A 24773-nucleotide genomic window follows, 5' to 3' on the forward strand; every position below is an offset into this window, starting at 1 on the left:
TATAAGAAGTGCACCACCTTGAAGGGAGGCTGTGAGAGACTCTGTAAAGGAGGTTTGCACCTGAATTGAAGGTGGACTAGAAGTCAAAATGACCTGATGAGACTTGGGGTCAGCAACGTACAACACTAGTTCTCAAACCTTGCAGTCGGTGAGAATTCCTGGTAAATGATTTCTTGTGGTTGCCATAGCTTGCTTCCATAAGCTGTTTAAGAAAAAACAACATATATTCTTTCAGAGTTTTGGAAGCTGCCAAACCCAAACCAATTTCACTGCTCTAGAGTCCATTCCAAAGTATAGATTTTCTATAGGACAAGGTAGAATTGCCCCCTTTGGGTTTCTGATATTAAATCATTACCAGAGCAGATAGCCTCATCTTTATCCTATGGAGTGGCTGGTGGGTTTGAACCACAGAAGTTGTGGTTAGCAACTCAGTGAGTAGCCCCCATCCCTTCAAGTTTTCCTCAAAACAAACAAACTAACTAACAGAAAACTCATTACACTGAGTCAAGTCCACCTTATAGCAACCCTATAGGGTAGAACTGCTACTATGGTTTGAGACTGTAACTTTTTATGGGAATAAAAGGCTTCATATTTTCCCATCAGGGTTCCTACAGGCTATCAATTAAGTGGTTAGCAAAGCTAGGTGCCCTCTGAAGATTCTAGGAAAGGACATTTCCTTGCTTCTTCCTAGGTTCTGTTGACTTCGCAATCTGGTATTCCTTGGTTTAATGCTGTATTATTCCAATAACTATCCATCTTCACATGTCTTGTTTTCTATTCATGTTTTCTCTTCTTTTTATTTTACAAAGTCACAAAGCACTACTACCCCAGGATGACTTAATCCTAACTAATCACATAGGGGAAGATTCTATTTTCAAATCAGACCACTTCCAAATCAAAAACTATACTGACTCCCGTGGAGTGAATTTTCACTCATAAGAACCCTATAAGGACAGAGGAGAATGACCCCCTGTGGATTTCAAAGACAGTAAATATTTACCAGAATAGAAAGCCTTCTTTGTCCATGTCCACCCCCCCCCCCAAAGTGGACCTGATAGCTAGCAACCTCACTAGTAACCCATGAGAGCACCAGGACTCCTCCAAGTCATATTACAAAGTTCAAGTAGACATGAATCTGGGTGTATGTGGAGATACAACTCAACTAAGCACACTTCAGAATATTTTTAAAATCACATTCTCCTAAAAAAAAAAAAGATCATCACATTCTCTCTTTTATATCCAAGTTAAATTAGAATCTCTAGGAGGTTTCATATTGGAACCACATCTTTAAATGAAACCAATTTTGGGTCTCATCCTTAGAAATTATGACTACAAAATAGCTCATCTAACAAGTTTAATATTTGAGTGCTAGAGAAAATGAATGAGACAATATGAAGTGCCCAGTAATACAGTACAAGTTTGCTGTGTAACATGAGCTCAATTAGTCCTTTTCTGATAACTGGTTTATCAAAATAAGAATATAATTCCATATAGATATGTGAATTTACAATGTTTGATAGGCATCTGTAGCCTTCGTCCTCCATCTCTAGTAAGAAAATCCTGATCTCTACTTTTTATTTCTGAATTCAAGTTTTCACAAAGGATATGGTTCATTGTCATCATAACCCCCGGACATCCTACTTTCCTGGTAGACAAATGCTTATCCTCTCATCTGCTTTTGAAGGTTCAATTGCTACCATCTTCTCCTATCACATCCTTCCTCAATAAAATAAGTTAAATTGTAAGCCTTAGCATTTCAGGATGACTAACCATCCCAATGTGATAAGAATTATAAAATTTCTCAGAATTCAAGTCATTTAGTTCTCCACTAGGAACACTCAGGTAATCAGGTCATTGATCAATCTAAGGCTGTCCCCATCAACTAATCCCTGGTGCAATAATGGGTTGGCTACATGTTGGACTGTTAACCACAAAACCAGTGGTTAAAAACCACCAGAAGTTTCCCTGGAGGAAGATAAGATTTCCTGCTCTCATAAAGATTTATAACCTCAGAAACCCAAAGGGACAGTTCTATTCTGTGCCATGAGATCAGTATATGTCACAATCGATTTTTATATGTATTAGTGCCATTCTTAGAAATGGTGTACATATTATAAATGCAATACAAATACATTTAGTATATAATGTTTACTTTTATGCCTTTCTGTGAGAGCTATGAGAGACCAAAATGACAAATCACAATAACGATGACAATTATGATGAAAACATTTTGATGACTTGCATTTATTCTGTTCCTGTGCAAAGGCTTTATATGAATTGCCCCTTTACTCCTCATGGCAACTCTGTGTGGAAGGGGCCATTATCATGTATACATAATAATGAAGATGAAGACACCAGAGTTTAAGCATGTGATTTCTGCATGGTTTCACCAGTTGTGTACATCATGACTGAAATATAAGCATGGGTAGTTCAGCTTCCATGCTAGTGGTTCCAATTCCCATGACACACTGAATGAACAGACAAGGGATGTGGACAATACGTGTTCAAAGAAGAGAGAGAAATAGTATTTCATCTTGGGATGATCTTGAAGCCAGCACAGAGAAGGAGAAGGATAAAGTAGTACATGTGGTAATGTTGTATCATGACTACTTCTCTGAAGTTGTTCATTCAAGAAAAGCATGAATTCAACAATTAATATATGTGCAGAACACAGAAAATATTAAAGTAATAACAGTATTTAAATTTTAAATGAGTTACTATTTCTGAGGCACTATGTTACATGGCCTTGTGGCATGCACTCAATAAGTTGGAGTACAATGAACCCTGTTAGTGATTACATTGGCATTTCTGTAATGATGTAATCTGACTACCCCCAATGAAGTGTTCTGAAGTGACCATCACTTGTAATGGAAATAGGGTAGAAAGCAACTCCCTTATGCAGGTCATAGTCTTGATCCAATGTAAATTGAGTTTCTCTGGAGCATGGCTTTCATCCTTGATTATCTTGCAAGAGAAATCATCTGGAAAGTAGAGCTGGTTTGCAGACTTTGGACTTCTAGCCCTTACCTTGTCGACCCAGGGTTAGATTGATGTTAAGACACATGGAAATCTGTAAGGAATACCATGCCTGAAGATGTTGAAAGGAGACATGGGTCTTCCCTGAGAGCCAAATCCTTACACTTATTGCAGTCCTACTAGATACTGAGGACAATTTTGATCACAGAAAAAGTTAATTTCAGATTGAAGATGCCAACTAACTTCCCTGGGATTATAGCTCACTGGTGACGAGTAGGGGCTTCTCTTCTGCATCCTTTTACTTATTTATTTTAAGGGTACCATCTGTATTCTTAGACACCTACTTGTTTCTCTGCCTGGTGAGGAATACACTCAAACACATTGGTGAGATTTAGGCAAAAATAAATATGAGGGGGCTTCATAGAATTCATGGAGAGATTCCATTATCATTTAATTCCATTTGTCCATAAACATTTTGAAGTCCCTGATATAATTTGCTTTATATAAAAGTTTATTTATCCTTGAAATATTGAACTGATGGTGTATAAGCTATAGGAGAGGTAGACGTTGAAGAAGATTTGTAAGATAACTTGGGAGTAAACATAGCTGGGATCAAGGGTGCCTCCTAGCCACTCCTCATCTCCATGGAGAAAGGCAGCCAGCAAGGCTGTGAAAAGCATTCCTGTGACAAAATTAGAAGTATAGTTAATCAGGACTTAATTGAACAGCTCCATCTCTGAGCAAGAAATTGGAAGTGAGCGGGGGTGGAGGGGTATTGATGGAGGACGCGGTGGGGAAAGGAAAAAAGGCACATAAAGCCCCTCCATTTAAGATAGTGAAATGTGTGTTCTCATCCATAATGCAGCACCATAATGTTCTCATATGAATGGAAAATGCCAGGCAATCAGAGGCCATATGTCTTCAGCTTAGATCCACAGAGTGCCTATGTATTTTTAATCAAGGCTGCATCTCTGAAGTATGTTTATGCTTTCTTGGCACACAAGATGCTCCCCTAGTTTAGCTCTGCACCCGTCTCTAGGCTGTTGTTACCATTGGCCATGCCAGGAGAAAGGAAGTTGGCAGATCCTCCACAATGCATTACAGCGCAGCTAATGCAAACACTACTTGAAGGGTAGCAAACTCTGAGCAATCCATTAAGGCTGAGGAAATGGCTTTATGAGTCACTGAAATCTTTGCTACGTAACAGAGCTCTCTGCTTCCACTTTCTCCACACAGCAGCCAAAGCGATCGGTTACAGCTATAAATTGAATTCTTCATTCCCTCCACTCAAAACTCTCCAGCTAAGGACCGACGCATTTGAAATAAAATAATCTTTGCTCTGGTTTGTCTGACTCATGAGATTTGTTTTCCACCCATGTTTTGTGTCATTCTTCACTTCCTTCCACTCAAGTCACTCCAGTCACTTCGCCCTTCCTTCCGTCGCTCGCCGTGGTTATTGACACAGTCCGAGTTTTATTCCAAAGCAGGTTGAGAACCAGTTGTATGCCAAGAACTCACTCTTAGGTACAGAGGATGCATCAAAGAATGAAACCATATGAAACTATTTCCCTCCTGGAACTTTTTTCCCAGCAGAAGAGAGACAGCAAACAATAAACAAGAAGAAAATATGTATACAATACTAGAATGTGACAAGTGCTTAAAAAAAGAAAAAATAGAAAGAGGCACAGACGTGAGCATAATATATCCAGGGTCAGGTTTAAATGGCAAGGTGATGGCAGTTACTGCATCAAAGAGCGTGGTCGGAAGGAGCAGTCTCATAGAGGAGAAATGTCTTAATGTAAGGCATTTCCTTTACTGTCTTCTCTCCTCTAACACCATGTGTCTAAGTGCTTCAGAATTCAGCTCTCGGCACAGACATCCCTTCTTGGAAAGATCTTTCCTTATATTCCTATTTCAAATAGTCCTTTCCGGTCATGATTTAACCACCTTATACAATAGCACTTACACTTGGGTGCAATGACCAGTTTTACTTACTTGTTTGTCTGTCAAACCCATGAGCCTGGAGAGAATAAGGCCTATATCATTTCACTGTTACTCCTTGAGGAATAGGAGTGGTATCTAAGGTGTAGTAGGTTCTCAATAAAGGTGTGTGCACATAAGAGAATGGAAGAATGACCGAGGACAGCATCACATTACCATACTTAGAAGAAGGAGTGAAAATATCAATATAGTAATTTGACTATTAGGAAAAAGAGGTAATATCTGGCTTTGAGAAATCATTAATGTATGCTATCATCTTCTTCTTTATTAATATCATGGAATTTTGTTTAAGATACTCAAGCTAGGAAAAATAGTATGGACCAGGAAATATCAATAATAATCCAAATGATAGAATCTTGTGCAAAATCTCCTGCTTTAACTCGGTTCATTTTCACTATCATTTACTCTTGTAGAGGTATCATCTTTTGTGCCACAGCTTCCACTCTTGGTGGCCTCAAAAGGTTTCTCAAAGTCAACATGGGAAAGTTTTTTTCTAAGGGAATATTGATTAATTGTATCTTCCATTGTTTAACCCTTGTTACATCTCCCTATGGGATATAGGTCGAAATATTAAAGTGCCTGCCAGAGACTTCAACTGAGAGAGCTGGCCGCTCTCCATTCCTTTAATTCATCTGTAAGGACTGCCCACAAGTTCATGTTGGATGATCACTTGCTAGATATCTCAAACTACCATGTTCTCTATGGTAAAGCAAGTTGATTTATTACTTTCCTGTTTTCTATCCTCCCAAAATCATGCTCGTCTTTAGATTTCTATTTAGGCTTCAAGCTAAATTCTTCCATGGCAAAGATTCCATGGCTTCACATCACTGATCTAGGTCGACAGCCTCATATCATCTTATCTTGTTCATCCCATGACTTTCCCATATGTTGTCAGGTGCTTTCAAATCTGTGCTAACTAGCAGCACTGTTGTGCAGTCCTATGCACAACACACTCAAACACAGTCTGCTCCTTTGTAATCCTCACAATCTCTTATGTTAGAGCTCAACGCGGCAGCCACTGTGTCAATCATCTCATCCTGAGCCTTCCTTTTTTCTCTGCCTCTCCGCTTTACCAAGGGAACTGACTTCTCCTGATAACTTATCCAAAGTACATGAGACAAGGTCTTCTCAGCCTTGCCTCTAAGCAGCATTCTGGTGGCACTTCTTCCAAAACAGATTAGTTTACCTGGGCAGTCCATAGTACTTTGAATATTCTTCACCAACAGTATTGTTTGAATGCATCAATATTAATTCAGTCTTGCTTATTCAGTGTTTAGTTTCACATGCACATGAAGAGATTGGAAACAACCTTGACTTGGTCCAGGCATACCTTGATCTTCAAAGTATCACCCTTGCTTCTCAACAAATTTATCTAATGTAATGAATCATTTGATCTCTTGACTGCTGTTTCCATGACCGTCGATTTTGGATCTAAGCAAGATGAAATCATCAACAACTTCAATCTTTACTGCCTTTATCATGCTTACCTATTGGTCCATTTGTAAGGATTTTGGTGTTTTTAAATTGGAGTTGTAATCCATACTGATGACCGAAATCCTTGATCTTCATCAGCAAGTATGTCAAGTTCTCCTGACTCTCAGCAAGCAAGGTTGTGTCAGCTGCATATCACCTACTGTTAATAAATCTTCCTCCAATTTTAACCTGCATTCCTCTTCATGTAATCCAGCTTTTCTGTTTATTTGTTCAGCATACAGATCAATTAAATATGGTGATAAGATATAACCTTGACACAATCTTTCAGGAGTTTAAACCATGCAGTAGTGCCTTGTTTTGTTCACACACCTGCCATGTTCAGGTCCCCTGTAAACACAATGAAGTGTTCTGCAATTCACATTCTTCTCATGGTTACTTATAGTTTGTTGTGATGCACACAGCCAAATGCCATGGCACAGTTGCTAAAACAAAAGTACTTATCTTTCTGGCATTCTCTACTTTCAGCCAAGATTGATCTGACATCAGAGTGACAGCTCTGGTTCTATGTCCTCTTCTGAATCTAGCCTGAACCTCTGGAAAGTTCCTGCCAATATACCACTGCAACCTTTGTTGAATGATCCTCAGGAAGAAAAAAAACCCTGTATTTCCACATGATATCAATGACATTGTTCTATAATTTGAGCATTCCACTGGGTCAATTTCCTTTGAAGTAGGTACAAACATGGATCTCCTCCAGTCAGTTGGCCAAGTTGCTGTCTTTCAAATTTCCTGACATAAATAAATGTGCACATCCACTGTTTCGTCAATTTGTTGAAATATTTCCATTGGTATTCCATCAATTCCTGGAGCCTTGTGTTTGCCTAATGCTTTCATTCTAGCTTGGGTTTGTTCCATCAGTACCACTGATTCTTGCTCATAAGCTACCTCTTGAAATGGTTAAATACTGACTAGTACTTTTTGGTACAGGGACTATATTCTTTCCATCTTCTTTTGATACTTGCTGCATATTTTTCAATATTAGTAGCTGAGGCTTACAGGTTTTCTTCAGTTCTTTCACTTTATGCTATGCTGAACATGTTCTTCCTTTCGGAATTTCTAACTTTTACTAACTTTTTCATTACAGCATGTGATTTTGTCTTCTAAAACTGCCCTTTGAACGTTTCTGTTCAGCTCTTTGACTTCATTATTTCTTCCATGTGCCTTAGCTACTCTATGATGAAGAGCAAGTCTCCGTCTCTCCTAACATCACTTTGATCTTTTCTTTCTTTCCTTTTTTTAAATAAAAAAATACCTTTTTTCTTTCTTCATGAATGATAATCTTAAGTTCCTCCCACAGCTCCACAGATCGCCTGTTATTAGTGTTCAGTGGGTCATATCTGTTCTTGAACATTGCATGGGACATACTTAAGGGAATATTTGGTTCTCATGGGCTGATTTTCATTCTCTTCAACGTCAACTTGAAGTCACATGTAAGAATGAGTAGCCTACTCCACAGTCAGATCCTGGCCCAGTTTCAGCTACTGTTAGTTAGTCTTTTCATCTTGTCTTCACGCTGATGTGGTCAATTTTATTTCTCTGTATTCCACTTGGAGAAGTCTACCTTTTCTGTATAGCTGCCTTTCGTGTTGGTGGTAAAGATATTTATAATAAACAATTTGTTGGTATTGCAAAATTCTCCCATGTGATTTCCAACTTTGTTTCTAACACCAGGACCATATTTTCCAATGATCATTCCTTTCTGTTTCTTTCCAACCTTTGCCTTCCAATGATCAATAATTATCCACTCATCTTGACTATATATTTGATCAATTTCAGATGGAAGATATTGGTATAATTATTTAATTTCTGCAACACTTGCTTTAGTGGTTGGTACATAGCTTGGATATGTGTGTTGATCAGATTTCCTTATGTGGACAGATCACAGACAGCACTATACTTTAAGAAAGACCTTGAATTGTCCTTTCTGAACAGGGAAGCAATGCAAAATCCTCTTAAATTTCTCATTTCTGGCACAGTAAACCATATAATTTTTTGATTAAAAATGGCCAATAACAGTCCATTTCAGCTCACTAATGCCTAGAATATTGTTATTTATGTGTTCCATTTCATTTTTTGAAATATCTAATTTTCCTATATTAATACTTCATATATTCCAAGCTCCAGTTATTAAGTGGTCCTTGCAACTTTTGTTTCTCATTTGGAGTTGCACCCCAGCGGCAAATAAAGTTCTCAAAGGCTTTGCTTCCGCAGGCTTTACTCTATCCATGTTATTATGGTTGACTCTGCTTTGAGAAAGCAGCATTTCCTGTCATAATTTGAGTGTCTTCCAATCTGAGGAACTCATCTTCTGGCACAAGCTCTGACAATGTTGTGGGGTTTTTTTTCATTAAGTTTTCAGTAACTAGCAATTTTTTTCATACTCTCCTTTGGGTTTTCAGTGACTAATCCCTCTGAAGGGGACAACTCAGGTACTGCCTCATAGTCTGTTCAAGTCTGGAAGCTCTGCTGAAACCTACTGTCTTTGCGTGACCCTGCTGCCTTTTGAAATAACACTGGCATAGCTTTCAGCCTCACGGCAACACAGAAGTTACCACAGAATGACAAACAGACAAATGATGGACTTCCTCATATAATACATTGTAGCTGTTTGATTTCTTGCTTATTTTTAACACTAAAATTGATGGCTTTAAACACTGGTGTTAGTTAAGAATATTAAATATATCATGGATTGTCAGAAGAGTGAACAAATATGAATTAGAATTACATCCCTTTACAGAAGTGTCTCAGGGAGGACACGAGCCGGTCAGGGTGCAGTGTAGCAACGATGAAACATACAACTTTCCTCTAGTTTCTAAATGCTTCCTACCCTGCCCCACCTCCCCAATATCGTGATCCCAATTCTGCCTTACAAATCAGACTAGACCAGCGGATGTACACTGCTACAGAGAGGAACTGGAAACACAGGGAATCCAGGGAAGGTGATCCTGTCAGGATCAGTGATGAGAGTGGCAATACCAGGAGGGTGGAGGGAGAGTGTGATGGAAAGGGGGAACTAATTACATGGATCTACATATAACCTCCTCCCTGGGGGATGGACAACAGAAAAGTGGATGAAGGGAGATGTCAGACAGTGCAAGATATGAAAAAATAATAATTTGTAAAATATCAAGGGTTCATGAGGGAAGAGGGAATAGGGAGGGAGGGGAAGAAGTGAGGAGCTGGTGCCAGGGGCTTAAGTGGAGAGCAAATGTTTTGAGAATGATGAGGGCAATGAATGTACAAATGTGCTTTATACAATTGATGTATGTATGGATTGTGATAAGAGTTGTATGAATCCCTAATAAAATGCTTAAAAAACAAACAAAAAAGAATTATAACTGGAATGCTCTATAAATAAGAGATAACATAGGGAGAGATCAGTCCCTGGAGGGACATCATATGTGGAAAGTAGTAAATCATCAAAAATATAAGACCCTCAATGAGATAGATTGATATAGTTGTTGCAACAATGGGCTCAAACATGGGAATAATGTTGACCATGGAGCATGACTAGAAAGTGTTTCATTCTGTTGTACACAGTGTTACTATAAGTCTGAACCAATTATATAGCATCTCACAACAATCAGTAGATTTAAGAAACGGTAGTGCAAAGACAATTTTTATCTCCCTTATTCTTGTCACCAACATATACTGCAGAGGTCTCAGTAGTAGTATGAGTTCCAAATGCATTTATTGAATAAGTTCCAGTTTCTTTGGGTGAAACTCATGGCCAATTAAAGCATTGGAACTAGGGGGTGTGAATATTTATGTGAAAGATTTTCTCTCCAGCCCTGCTATTCTATGAAAATGCCACACACACAAAAAAAGATTAAGAACGTGGTAGAAGAGGGACCAGATTTCAACCCAGGGCTCCAAGATGTGAATGTAACATGCCAGCGTGGAGTAGGGAACCAGTGGAGAGGTCTGGGGGGCCAGCTCCAATCCCAACTACTAAATGGGTACGTGCCCCTCCTGCCAGAAGAATTTATTTCAAAAGACAGCACTGCAGCTGCAGGTCCAGGAGAGGGATATATCTGATCGGAATACACGGGTTCTGATGAAGGGGGAGGAGGAGAGAGTGGAGCACATCCTGGCCGACCAGGCCTTGAGGACAATGACCCCAATTAGAGCAGCCAGTCCACAGATAGGACCACATGGCCAGCCCCATTATGAGACATGATGCCCCTCACAGACCCATATCTATACAGAGGACAACACAGGAGACACAGTGTGGGAACTGCACCCGACCTGATCTCATCACACCAAGACAGGGCATTGGGGGAGTGTAGCAGAACACTGAGACAAAACACTAAGGGGATGCAGCAGAACAGCAAGGGAATGGAGCCACGAGGTCCCCAGGGAATGCTGAAGGTGGACTTTGGGGCCAGGGCGTGGTGCCCCAACAGACTGGACTGGAAAAGACTCTAAAGGCCAACAAATAATCCTTCAATTAACTACAAGCTTTTCTTTCTTGTTGTGTTTTTGTGTGTGTGTGTGTGTCATTGGTTTGTTGTTGTTGCATATTGTTGCTTGGTTTTGCTCTGTCTTCTTTTTGTACCTGTTATTATCTCCACAGGTCTGTCTAAATAAGATAGGCTGGATGAAAAATCTGGAGGAGTAAACAACAGGACTGACAGTTCTGGGGGGACATGGGAGAGGGGGAGGAGGGGGGAAAGTAAGTGGTGTTAACAAACCCAGGGACAAGGGAACAACAAGTGATACAAATTTGTGGTGAGGAGGGTGTGAGAGGCCTGGAAGGGCATGATCAAGGGTAATGTGCAAAGAAGAATTGCTGAAACCCTGTTTGGGACAGAGTACGATAGTGGGACAGAAGGAAAGTCAAGGGAAATAGAGGAAAGAGCTAGGAGGCAAAGGGCATTTATAGAGGTCTAGATAAAGACATGTGCATATGCAAATATATTTATATATGAGGATGGGGAAGTAGATCTATCTGCATATATTTATAGGTTTAGTATTAAGGTAGCAGAAGGACATTGGGCCTCCACTAAAGTACTCCCTCAATGCAAGAGTACTTTCTTCTATTAAATTAGTATTGTATGATGCTCACCTTCCTGACACAACCGTTGAAGACAAAGTGGGCACATAAGCAAATGTGCTGAAGAAAGCTGATGGTGGCTGGCTGTCAAAAGATATAGCATCTGGGGTCTTAAAGGCTTGAAGGTAAACAAGCAACCATCTAGCTCAGAAGCAGCAAAGCTCACATGGAAGAAGCACACCAGCTTGCGTGATCACAAGGTGTAGAAGGGATCAGTTATCAGGCATCACAGAACAAAAAAATCATATCATTGTGTGATCACCTCCAAGATATGATCACTGAAGACAAATGGGTACATAAGCAAATGTGGCAAAGAAAGCTGATTGTGCCCGGGTATCAAAAGATATAGCGTCTGGGGTCTTAAAGGCTTGAAGGTAAATAAGTGGCCATTTAGCTCAGAAGCAACAAAGCCTACATGGAAGAAGCACACCAACCTGTGCGATCATGAGGTGTTGAAGGGATCAGGTATCAGGCACCATCAGAACAATAAATCTTACCATAGTGAATGAGGGAGGGAGTGCGGAGTGGAGACCCAAAACTCATTTGTAGACCACTGGAGATCCCCTTACAGAAGGGTCTTGGGGAGGAAATGGGCCAGACAGGGTGCAACATAGCAAAGATGAAAAATACATCTTTCCTCTAGTTCCTAAATGTTTCTTACCCCTCCCCCCACCACTATCATGATCCCAATTCTACCTTGCAAGTCTGGCTAGACCAGAGGATGGACACTGGTACAGATAGGAACCTGAAACACAGGAAATCCAGGGTGCATGATCCCTTCAGGACCAGTGGTGTGAGTGGTGATACTGGAAACATAGAAGAAAGGTGGGTTGGAAAGGGGGAACTGATTACAAAGATCTACATGTGACCTCCTCCTTGGGGGACGGACAACAGAAAAGTGGGCGAAGGGAGACATCGGACAAGGCAAGATATGACAACATAATAATGTATACATTATCAAGGGTTCATGAGGGAGGGGGGAGCGGGGAAGGAGGGGACAAAATGAGGAGCTGATGCCAGGGGCTTAAGTGCAGAGCAAATGTTTTGAGAATGATGAGGGCAATGAATGAACAAATGTGCTTTACACAATTGATGTATGTATGGATTGTGATAAGAGTTGTATGAGCCCCTAATAAAACTATTTTAAAAATAAGAAAGTTGAGGGCATGGAGGTTATCTGTTTTATCTATTTCGACTGATGTCACAGTATAGCTGAGACTTTCTTTGGTTCAATCCTTGGGAATAGCATAAGGAACCAAAAAATCAATATGCCAAGAAAAACATTGTGACTCATGATGAAAATATTGAGCATAGTGATCATTTTTAAAAGGACTATAAGTTTAAAAGAGTTGCATGTGAATAAGAAGAAATTGGACTGATTATAGAAATAAAGAATGTAAAAACTGAATTGGATCTTTAAAAGATAGGGCCCCAAATGCTCATTTCACTGATAAAGCAAGAAAGGACTTTGAAGATTGTTCAGATTGCCTCCTCTCCGTTCTTGGATTGCATTCTTAACTTGTTTTTTCTTATCGTCCATGGCTCCTTTCATCTATTTTATTCAATTCAACTAATTTAATTACAATCCTATATATTTTGAGATATTCCCCCATGTGCTACACACTGATACTATGCTTCCATATGAAGGTCATACATCAGTTCTCCTCTTGAGCACCAGGTCAATAACTGTATTCATTTTCCTATAGATTATTTTGCATCACAACTGGATTCAGACAACAGTGTTTCTTTGAAATCCTCTGACTGATTTCTCACAGAACTTTGGTGAGTAATCCATAGTCTACTAGAATTATGATCATGAAGAGGGAAAGTTATCCAGCAGATAACTTAAAAACCACCCTCGGATGCCCCAAGTAAAGATATAACTTCTCTACGTTTCTCCCTCCTTTTGTTGTCACTGATGGTTTCTTCTTCCTTTCCTTTATGGATGAAAAAGTGCACTTGGACATGGTACTCTTCATTCCAGGTTTCCCCTACAGAATCTTCTTTCTTTATTCAATAGTGTAATGTACCCCAGAGCTAGTTCCTAACTTCTAAGAGTGCTTATACTAGGCCATCAGAATTGTTCAGTTAAACAATATGCCCGATTAGCAGAACAAAACTTCCATAGGAAATGCATCAACTGCATTGAATCTTTGTTTGCCTGGCAAGACCCAACAAGTAAAATCATTGTTATCATAAATGTCTAACATCTGGCTCTTCATTTATGTAATGGACCATAGGATATTTAGTCCATGGAGTTGTTGAGTATAAAATAAATATTAAAAATATCTAAGCACATAACCACAAACACCGAGGCCTGGAAGAAGGTCCCTATAGATGGTTTTCTTCTTTTTCTTCTATTTTAATGACTAGACTTAGTGATTGGTGTACACAAATTCTTAGTACATTTGTGTTCAGGGAAACCTCAAAGTTCATCAATATGTCTCTGGAATATGGTCCAGAGAGTCGATTAGAAATGTAAGTTAAAATAAGCAAATTTTATTTTTATTTTTTAACATGATGGAGACAGGGATACCCTATCCCAATTTATTTACTTGTAAATTTCCCAAAGATCCAAGTAAGTACATTTCTTTAACAAATGCTGTCTTGTGCTTTCAGAGACTGTTTTAATATTCTTTTGTTTTCTTTCATAAATCTTTTTGATACTAAATCACAAAATTAGCAAACCAACAACAAAACATTTATTGACTTTATGTTAATTCTAACTCGTAGCAGCCCTATCGAATTGAGTAGAGCAGCCCCAGAGAGTTTCCAAGGATCTCAAGTTCTGTGGAAATTGTCCCATATTTCTCCACAGAGCAACTGGTGAGATTGACTACTGGTTTTCTACTTGGCAGCCAAGAACTTTCCTGTTACACTTCCAGGGTTACTTTCAACACTATGGAGACTACCATTCATTCCAGCTTTTGCTTATGGACAGTGGGATCATGTGTTTTCTCTTTGATTCAAAACGTTGTCCTTATTTGTAGAAAAATAATGTTTTAAATGTTCCTAAGTAGAGAAAATTCTCTGTTTATAAACTACTTCATATGCGTAGCTGGTCTTGGGGAAAATCATGTGAGTTACAATCATTCCCTGGGCATGTGCTATTGACTGGAGCCACCTGATGTCATCAACCAACTACCTGGGATTAAAGCCCTCCTCAATCTAGTCCCAGTCATTCCACGGGGGTGGATCCTCTTACATTTCTGAAGATGAAACTGATGGGGAAAATGCTCCTGTGTGTGGATGAAACGTTACATATAAAGTAGAGATATATTAAAAAACACACGCACCAAACTTACCATCTTTGGTATTATTTTGTGATATTATTTTGAGAGTTCCTTTCAATCTCTAGGATTCCAACACTATACAAACAACATACTCCTTACGACATGGTGGAAATTACAGAAATAAGTAACAAATACATAAATATTTATAGCACCAATATTATATTAGTTGATCTTAAAAGCAATTTTACTAAAGAGATATCATTATTTTTATTTTATATTAAAAGAAACACAAAGCTCAGAGAACTTAAGAAAGCTGTCTAAGATGAGCTAGCTACTGTTAAAGTTAGGCTTTGGAAAGCTAGAAATAACCGAGCTATAATAGAGCTGTATACAATCTTGGTGATTTGTACAGATTTTTCTCTTTAGTAATTCCCCCAATTTGGATCGATATCTATTTTATTTGGATCTAAAATAAAATTTGTTTTATTTTATTTATTTTTGTCGTAGTTCGTAGGTGCTGCTGAGTCTGATCCAACCCAAAGGGATCCTATGTACAACAGAAAAAACAGCTCCCTTTCCTGTGTCGTCCTTAAAATTGTTCTTATGCTTGTGCCTATTGTTGCAACCACTGTGCGACTCTATCTCCCCGAGGGGGTTCCTCCTTTTGCTCTGCCCTCTGCTTTACCCAGCATGATATTGTTCTTCAGGGACTGGACTCTTCTGATAACAAGTCCAAAGCACGTGAGATAAAGTCTCACCATGTTTGCCCAAGGGAACACTGGCTGTACTTCTGCCAAGACAGATTTGTTTGTCCTTTTGGCAGTCCAGGGTACTTTCAAGTCTTCACCAGCACCATAATTGAAATGCATTGATTCTTCTTCAGTTTTCCTTATTCGATGTCCAACTTTCACACGCATATGAGGCTACTGAAAACACCATAGCTTCCATCAGGGGCACCTTTAGTGCCCAAAGCACCCTCCCTGCTTTCCAACACTAAATACCCAAGCTTTATCAATACTCTTCATAAAACAAAAGTTCTTGTGGAGCGGATTTAGCCAATGCAACTAGTCTTTTAATCTCTTGACTGCTGCTTCCATGAGCATTGGTTGTGGGTTCAAGCAAGTTGAAATCCTTAATGACTTCACTCTTTTTAAAAAAAAATCATTTTATTGAGGGCTCATAAAATTCTTATCACAATCCATACATACATCCATTGTGTCAATCACATTTGTACACCTGTTGCCCTCATCATTCTCAAAACATTTGCCTGCTACTTGAGCCCTTAATACCGACTCCTCCTTTTACCTCCTCCTTCCTCACTCCCCCTCCCTCATGAACGCTTCATAGTTCATAAATTATTATTATTTTGCCATATGTTACACTGTCTAACATCTCCCCATTGCCCATTTCTCTGTTGTCCATCCCCCAGGGAGGAGGGTATATGTAGATTATTGTAATTGGTTTCCCCTTTCCACCCCACATTCCCTCCACCCTCCAGTCATCGCCACTCTCACCATTGGTCCTGAAGGGGTCATCTGTCCTGGATTCCATGTGTTTCCAATTGCTCTCTGTACCAATGTACATCCTCTGCTATAGCCAGATTTGTAATGTAGAATTGGGATCATGATAGTGGAGGAAAAGAAGCATTTAAGAACTAGAGGAAAATTATATGTTTCATTATTGCTACCCTGCACCCTGACTGACTCGTCTGCTTTCCACAACCCTTCAGTAAAGGGGTGTCCAGAACAACTTCAATCTTTTATCCATTGATCATGATGTTGCCTTTTTAATCCAGTTGTGAGGAATTTGGTCTTCTTTATATTGAATTGTAATCCATACTGAAGACTGCAGTCTTGGTATTTATCAGCAAGTGCTTCAAATCCTCTTCACTGTCAGCAAATAAGGTTGTATCATCTGTATATTTTAGGTTATTAATAAACCTTCCTCAAATCCTGGTGCCATTTATTTTATAATCCAGTTTCTCTGATTATTTGCTCAGCATAAGGCTTGTACTATTTCATTAATAGGTGTAATAAGATAAAGATAGACTTGAAAGAGATCCTACATATGTCTTATATGCTAGAACATTCAAAGGACCCTTAGTTTATGGAGGATTCCTAGGTGATAAAAGGGCATTTAATAAGATGAACTTAATATTCCATAAACCAGATCACTGTCTTGAGTAGATTCTAACTCATGGCAACACCATGTGTTACAGTTGCCCCATAGGATTCTCCTGGTAGTGACCTTCATGGAAGCAGATTACCAAGCCTTTTGCCCAGTCTGTTGGGCAGATTTGAACTACCAACTTTTGGGTCAATAATCAAGCACAGATTATTTGCACCTCCCAAGGACATAAGTATTTCATAAGACACGGGAAAGGAGGAAAGTTAGAGGAGAGATGAGGGTAACAAATAGAAAAACTTAAATTCGTGTGGAGATTGATCCTGCTCCTATTTGAGATGGCAAATCTACATATTTCTGTTGTTATGTAAGAGAAAGCGCTACATTTGTGTTCAAAGGGCAAGCTTGAGGAACAGCTCAGAACAATGCCTGCATTATAAGTGGCCCTAGTGATGGAAGGAATGGGCCCTGTTCCAAATTGATTAGTTCTGCTACCTTCTCATTATTGTTCCACTTGAAGTTTGGCACACACGCAAGGTCATTCCATGCGTGGGTCTGTTCTTCTGCAATGCCCCTCCTCTTCCATACCCCACCCTGCACCATGGCGTGCCACCTGCACTAGAGAAAATTAAAAATTGGCCCATACATTTTACATGAGTCCCTGAGACAGCAAGAGATTAATATTCTGTTGTCTTTTGATAAAGATACAGCTGTTTTTAAAAAGAGTTCTATCCAATTCTGTAATGGAAATCTTTGTTCAATCTCTCCACAGAGCCTACACCTCAGGAAAGGAAGAGAAACTGTACATCAACTTGGAAGAATTGGAGCACATTTTCTTCTTTCCATTCACCTTAATATATATCAGGTCACTGCCTACTCAAAGCTTGCAAGGCACCTTATTAATTTTCTATTTCTATGCTTCTTGTTAGGTTTCTCCTTTTGGAATGATGTTTTCTCATATTCACACATTCAAATATTTCTAGTTGTTCAAGGATTACCACAAATATCTCAGTCTCCATGAAGCCCCCTCATATCCTCAAAGCGAGATGAACTGTTTCCCTCGTCAGACCTTCAATCATTGCTCACTGGCCCTCTGGATGCATCCCAAAGCCAGGGGCACCATACAGGGCATGGCAATGGGCTTTTCCAGCTCCTTTCCCTGCATACTCAATTACATCCTTTAATTCCCCCAACACGCTTAAATGGAATACATGTGATATTTGATCGCAAATATCTCCCTTCCTTCAGAATCCTAGGCAACTTCTGAACCTCTGAATTATTCACTTTTCCCACCAATACTGTTTCATTAATTAGTCACCTTTCAGGGATGATTTAAAAATCAGAAAATATAAAAGAAGTTTAATAATGTATGTGACAAATGGTTTCCAGTCATCTACAGGTGTTTTGTCATTGTTACTGGCAACAGGAGACACAATGTCCAATGTTGTTTACACAGAGTCCTATCCCGCACAGTCCAGCGCCAACCTTGCTTTCTAGTCTTCTCTCCTGTCACCTTCCCCCAGGGCATCACTAGCCCCACACTCACAGAACCACATAGTATATTAAGCCACATATGTCACTGCTGTATGAGAACTATTCTCTTTCATTACTGATGGTCTTCGTGGGTCTTCTTTTTACTTTCTCGAATATGCCTTGATTGGTGAACCTCATAGACTGTAAGCACTACAAATGTGTAGTCTTCAAGTGTCTATGTGTGGCTCTCCATATTAACCTTAGCTATATATGTGTGCATGAGCACAGGCATGTGTGTGTGTATGTGCATGTTTACACAAATAGGTGACTGATTTTGTCTAAGTAATTTTTTCCCTATTCTTAAAGAATAGAGAGGTAGACCCAGGAGTCAGTTGATTTGAAATCATACACTACATGTGTTAGTTTTAAAGTTGCTGGGGAAAATTAAAGGATTTAATTTAGTGTGAAGTTGAATGGACTGTCTACCAGTAGGGTTTGGTACAACATACATAGGACAAGTGAGAGCGTCGGGCTGATAGACCATTACATAACCTCCCTACAGCACCACAGTGGAGGGGATAGGAATAGATAATTTTTCTGGTATTTACTTATGAACAATAAATTAGCCATACCTATTTTAGAAACAGTTGTATGAACAGAACAAGGAACTACTGCATGGTTTAAACTCAGGCAAAGTGTGCATCTCGGTTGACTCCTTCCACCAAACATATTCAGTTTGCATGTTGAGGCAGCAATCAGAGAACCGGGATTATATGATACAGATTGCACCATCAGGATTGGAGGACAACTTTATAACAACCTACAATGTGCAGACAATACAAATTTTCTTGTTGAAAGTGAGGAGGACTTAAAGCCCTTGCTGCTGAAGATCTAGGATTCAAGGCTTCAGTATGCATGACAACTCAATGAAAAGAAGACCAAAATCTGCATAACTTAGCAGATAGGTCGTCGTGATCAGTAGATAAGAGATTGAAGTTGCCAAAATTTCTTCTTGTTTGGATCCACAAGCAATGCTCATGAAAGCAGCCATCAAGAGAACAAACAGGAGTCAAGGTGGCATCCAGGGAGAATCACCCGCCTGGCACTCCTGCTGCCAGACAAGAAAATTAAGAGATAAGGAGATCAATACTGGGAGACTTGGTGCTAAAATAAACTCAGTGTACTAGGGGTCCAGTTCAGATCTCCCCCTTTGACTTTTACCCACAAAGCAATTTGAGAATGCACTGAAAAGCTCTAAGTTCACTGTGTCTCCCTACAGGCTCTGCTAACCCCACTGTCCAGAAGGACAGTGTCTGCCAAATCTTCCTGCACCATAGTCCGGCAGCAAGCAGTAATTTCCACAGACTGCTGGCTGAAAGTGGTCATAATCCCAGGCTCACAGAGAGCATCTGAGAGGTAGCCACACACTGGACCTCACACCAGGGTTGTCCGTGCTGCTAGCCACCCAACCCCTCGATTCCAGGGCACTGCAACTCCCCTCCACAGCAAGGACAGGAATGACTACATTGGCCATCCTCTTCCCTGCTCTCCCCAGCTGCATGCCTGTCATTGTGGGTAATGATAGATAATTAGACAATAATTTGCAGCAAGTGAAGAGCTGCTGGGATATTTACCTTTGACAGAAACCAGTTCCACAGAGCACAACCAGATAGAGGGGAGGGACGCAGGATGGAAGTCAGGGGAGAATTCAGATCCAGTTGGCTCCAAACCCTCTCTGCTAAGCTGGGCCTCTCTCCCCTGGGGGACAGCATAAGCCACAGGCTAGATACCAGGGTACCACACAGTCCATTGTAAAAAGGGGAAACATTATTTTTTTTTCTTTATAAAAGCACTTTCAATTCCAGGCTGTGGTCCTTTGCTTAACTATGAATGTAAGCCTGCAAAAATCTGTCCATTAGCATCCATTAACATAAGAAGGTAGCCAGAACTAAAATCCAGAACACAGCTTAAGGTTTTTAACATAACAAAACGGGAAAGGCAAACAGGTGCCACCAATCTTTGAAAGGTTGCAAATTTTGGCCTGACAGACCAGGAACCAAGCTGCAGGCCTGTCCCATCTCGGCCCTGGGGCAGACCTACAGTCACCAGCCGCACCACAGTCTCTTAGGTCCTCCACCACCATCAGCCACTGAGGCCCCATAGCATGCAGCCTGCATAGCAGTCCGACCCACCACCAGAGGAGGCTACAAGCAATGCTCAAAAACACTTACCAGTCATGCAGAGAGAGACCTCAGGACCCCTCGGTCTCCTAGACATATGGCATCCAGTTCTTCCAAATGACACATAATCAACAACACACTGCAACATCCTCCACAAGAAAACAAGAAAGACAAAGCACATAGCAGAGAGAAGGACACTCATGACGCATCAAGAAACTGCCAACAAAAGTGCTCCTGGACCAGACAGCTTACAGGAGAATTCTACCAAGCATTCAGGCAAGAGCTGACAGCGATCCTCCACAAATTATTCCAGAGCATAGAAAAGGATGGCAAACTCCCAAACTCATTCTTTCAAGCCAGTATAACTTTCCGGGATCCCACCGGAATAGAGAACTACAGGCAGATATCTCTAATGAACATAGATGCAAAAATCATTAGCAAAATAATGGCCAATATAATATGAAAGTATATAAAACATATCATCCACCATGATAAGGCGGGATTCATCCCAAGGATGCAGGAATGGTTTAACATCTGAAAACACATTAATATTATGCACCACAATGATAAGAAACAGTATAAGAATCACATGATAATGTTGATAGACACAGAAAATGCATTTGACAACATCAACACTCATTCCTAATTAAAATACTCAAGAAGATAGGAATGTAAGCAAAATTACTCTAGTTATTTCAAGGTATCTACAAAAAGCCAACATCATAGTCAATGGAGAAAAGATGAAAAAAAAATCCCACTAAAAAAGGGGACCAGACAAAGATGCACCTTGTTCCCACTTCTATTTAACATCATACTGGAAGTCCTAGCTAACAACATAAGACAGCAGAAGGGCATTAAAAGTATCTGACTGGGAAAAGAAGAAGTAAAGCTATTGCTATTTCCAGACAACATGATTCTATACATTGAAAATCCCCAAAGCTCCACAACAGTACTGACAGTGATGGAGGAATATGGAAGAGTTGCAGGATAAATATCAACAAACAGAAATCCATTGGTTTGCTATATACATTGGACAAGATCATGAGAGCAAGAAGGCAATACCCTTCACAATAGCCAAAAACAAATTGAAATATATATGGATATATTAACTCGAAAAAAAAACTTATACAAGGAAAATTACAGGAACCTACTACAGGAAACTAAAAACAACCTCCACAAATGAAAGTATATCCCCTATTCTTGGATTGGAAGACTCAATAGAGTAAAAATGTCAATCTTACTGTTTAATGCACTCCTGATTCAAATACCAACCACCTTCTTCAAAGAATTAGAAAAACTGACCATTAATTTCACATGGAGAGAGAAGCAGCCCAGAATTGGCAGAGAACTCCCGAAGAAGGACAAAGTCAGAGGGCTCACTCTACCTGACTTTAACTCCCACTACTTAGCCACAGTGATCAAAACAGCATGGTAATGGAATAATGACAGCTACTCAGACCAATGGGAAAGAACAGAAAACACAGAAATAAAACCATCAGCCTATAGGCTACTGGATCTTTGATAAGGGCCCCAAAAGCATGAAGTAGGAGGCTGATGGCCTCTTTAACAAGTGGTGCTGGAAACAATGGATATTTACATGTAGAAAACTGAAAGAAGATGTTTACCGCACCCCATGCACAAGAACAAACTCAAGGTGGGTTCACAGACCTAGAAGTAAACCCCCAAACTCTCAGGACCATCAATGAAAGAATTGGGACAAACTTTAGAACCTTGGCCCAGGGAATACATAGGCTAACTGCAACAGGGAAGGGTACACACACAGGTGAACCTGAAATTGACAAGTGAGGTTTACTAAGGATAAAGCACGTGTGTGCGTCCAAAGACTTACCCAAGAAGGTAACAAGAGAACCCACAGAGTGGGAGAGGATTTTTAGCGATGATACAACAAAGGGGTTATTACTAAAATCTACAATACCCTCTTGGCCTACAATAAGAGGAAGACTGTTAACCCCTGAGCAAGTGGGCAAAAAATCTGGAAATAAGTTTCACTAGGGAGTAGACCTGAATGCCTAATAAACATATGAGAAAATGCTCTCAATCATAAGCCATCAGAGATATGCAAATTTAAACAACCATGAGATACCATGGTTAGCTCAAATCAGAAAATCAGAGAACGACAAATGTTGGAGGGGATGTGGAGAGATAGGAACTCTCCTCCATTACTGGTGGTCTTGTAGTTAAATATAGCCTCTATGGAAAGCAATTTGGTGATATTTAAAGTGAATGTAAATTGATCTATCTTATGACCCCACAATTCCTCTACTTGGCATATACCCAGAAGTAAGAAATAAATCACGACCAGTTGTCTGTGCTCCAGTGTTCATTGCCCAATACTCATTGTGACACAATTCACAATCGCAAAGAATTGGGGAAAAATTCCATTGATAGACAAGTGGATTAGTAAACTCTGGCACATACACACAGTGGAGCACTCCACATAACTAGAAAGCACTGATGGTCACATGAAGCACATCATTTCATGGGCAGAGTTGGAGGAAATTATGCTAAATGAAGTCAGCCAATCCCAAAAGGACAAGTACAACATAAGTCCCCTGAGCTAAGTATAGAAGGTATAGAAGTAGGTATTGAAGAAAAGCCATTTATCTCACAATATACGGGTTGAGGTACAGGCAATCATTTGGAGTTCAGACCAAACCCAATATGATACATGTTAATCCAACAAAAAGAAGGGGAATGGAAGGAAGAGGAAGAAAAGGGGGTGGGGTGGGAAATGATGGCATGAGGAGGGCACGGGGGGGCAGGGCATTAACCCACCCATGGGGAAAGTATTGGTTATGTCTCCACAGAATTGGAAGCATGCATACAGACCCCACCACAGTGCACCAAACCTTGAGGACAACATAACCACGTTGAGAAATGCATGAAAAGATTGGGCTACAGGGCTGGCTCCAATCAGAGCCAGACTGATCCTCTCCTCCTCTCCCTAGAAGTATGTGTGGCAGAGATCAACACTAAACTTACATGTTGGGGAGAGGGGACAGCATGCCATGCCTATGGGAAGCAAACCAAGAAGGAAAAAGAGAAAGGTACCATCTAAGCCCCATATGGGCACACCAAGCTTAGAGGACTATGTTCCTGCATGGAGCTGCAAAAGCACAGAGAGGACTGTAGGGCCAACAACAGCTCAAGACATGTTGTCCCCTCACTGAAGTATACCGTGACAGAGGACAACATGGAGGACACACGGCAAGGAATAGGTACGGTCTGAACCCCCTGCAACAGGGCGAACCAGGAAGGGAACATAACAGATCAGCAACGGGAGCAAAGCCAAGCCTCAAAGCCCCTAAAGAGCCCCCAAAGTAGACTTCAGGATAGGAGGGGTAGCACCTGGAATTCCCTAAGGAGCAGTGGGGACATAATCATAAAGGTGAGTGGACAAACCTGGGATTATGCATGTTTTTGAATTTTTATGTTTTTTTCAATCTTTTTGTTTGGTCTATGTTATTGTTCATTTGCCTACTTATATAAGATAATCATGGGAAGAAAGCCAAAGAAACCAACAGGGCTGATGGTCCTGGAGGGACTTGGGGGGAGAAGGAGGCAGGGGTAGGGTGCAGTGAACAAAGTACACCATAGAGAGGGGAACAACTAGGAAATTAAAATCACAATGAGGAGGACTAGAGATCCTGGGGTGTTGGAGCAACAACAATCTAGCTTAGTGGACGTACTAAGAGGCAGATGTAGAGTGAGGGTTATGGTGGGGCAGTAGGAAGGTAAGGGAAACAGGGATACTCTAGGAAGCAAAGCTATAGATAGAGATACAAGCATAGGTGTGTAATATATAAATGCATTAATTCATAAACATAGAGGTATTGGCCTATATGTATATCTATATCCATCTATATCTATATCTATCTATCTCTATCTATCTATCTATCTATCTATATACGGCAATACAGTGAGGCAGTGGACAGACTTCAGGCCTCTGCTCATGCCCTCCTTAAATGCAAGAACACTTTGTCCTAACAAATTTCCCGGTATAATCACTGAAGACAAAATGGGTGCACAAGCTGGCTATCAAAATATATAACATCTATGGGATGCTCAGCTATCAAAAGATATAGCATCTGGGGTCTTAAAGGCTTGAAGTTAAGCAAGCAGTCATCTAGCAGAGAAGCAGCAAGCCCACATGGAAGAAGCACACCAGCCTGTGCAATCATGAGGTGTCTTCAGGTTCGGGTAACAGGCATCAGA

The sequence above is a fragment of the Tenrec ecaudatus genome, chromosome 10, assembly GCF_050624435.1.
Source record: "Tenrec ecaudatus isolate mTenEca1 chromosome 10, mTenEca1.hap1, whole genome shotgun sequence".
NCBI classification, from domain to species: Eukaryota; Metazoa; Chordata; class Mammalia; order Afrosoricida; family Tenrecidae; genus Tenrec; species Tenrec ecaudatus.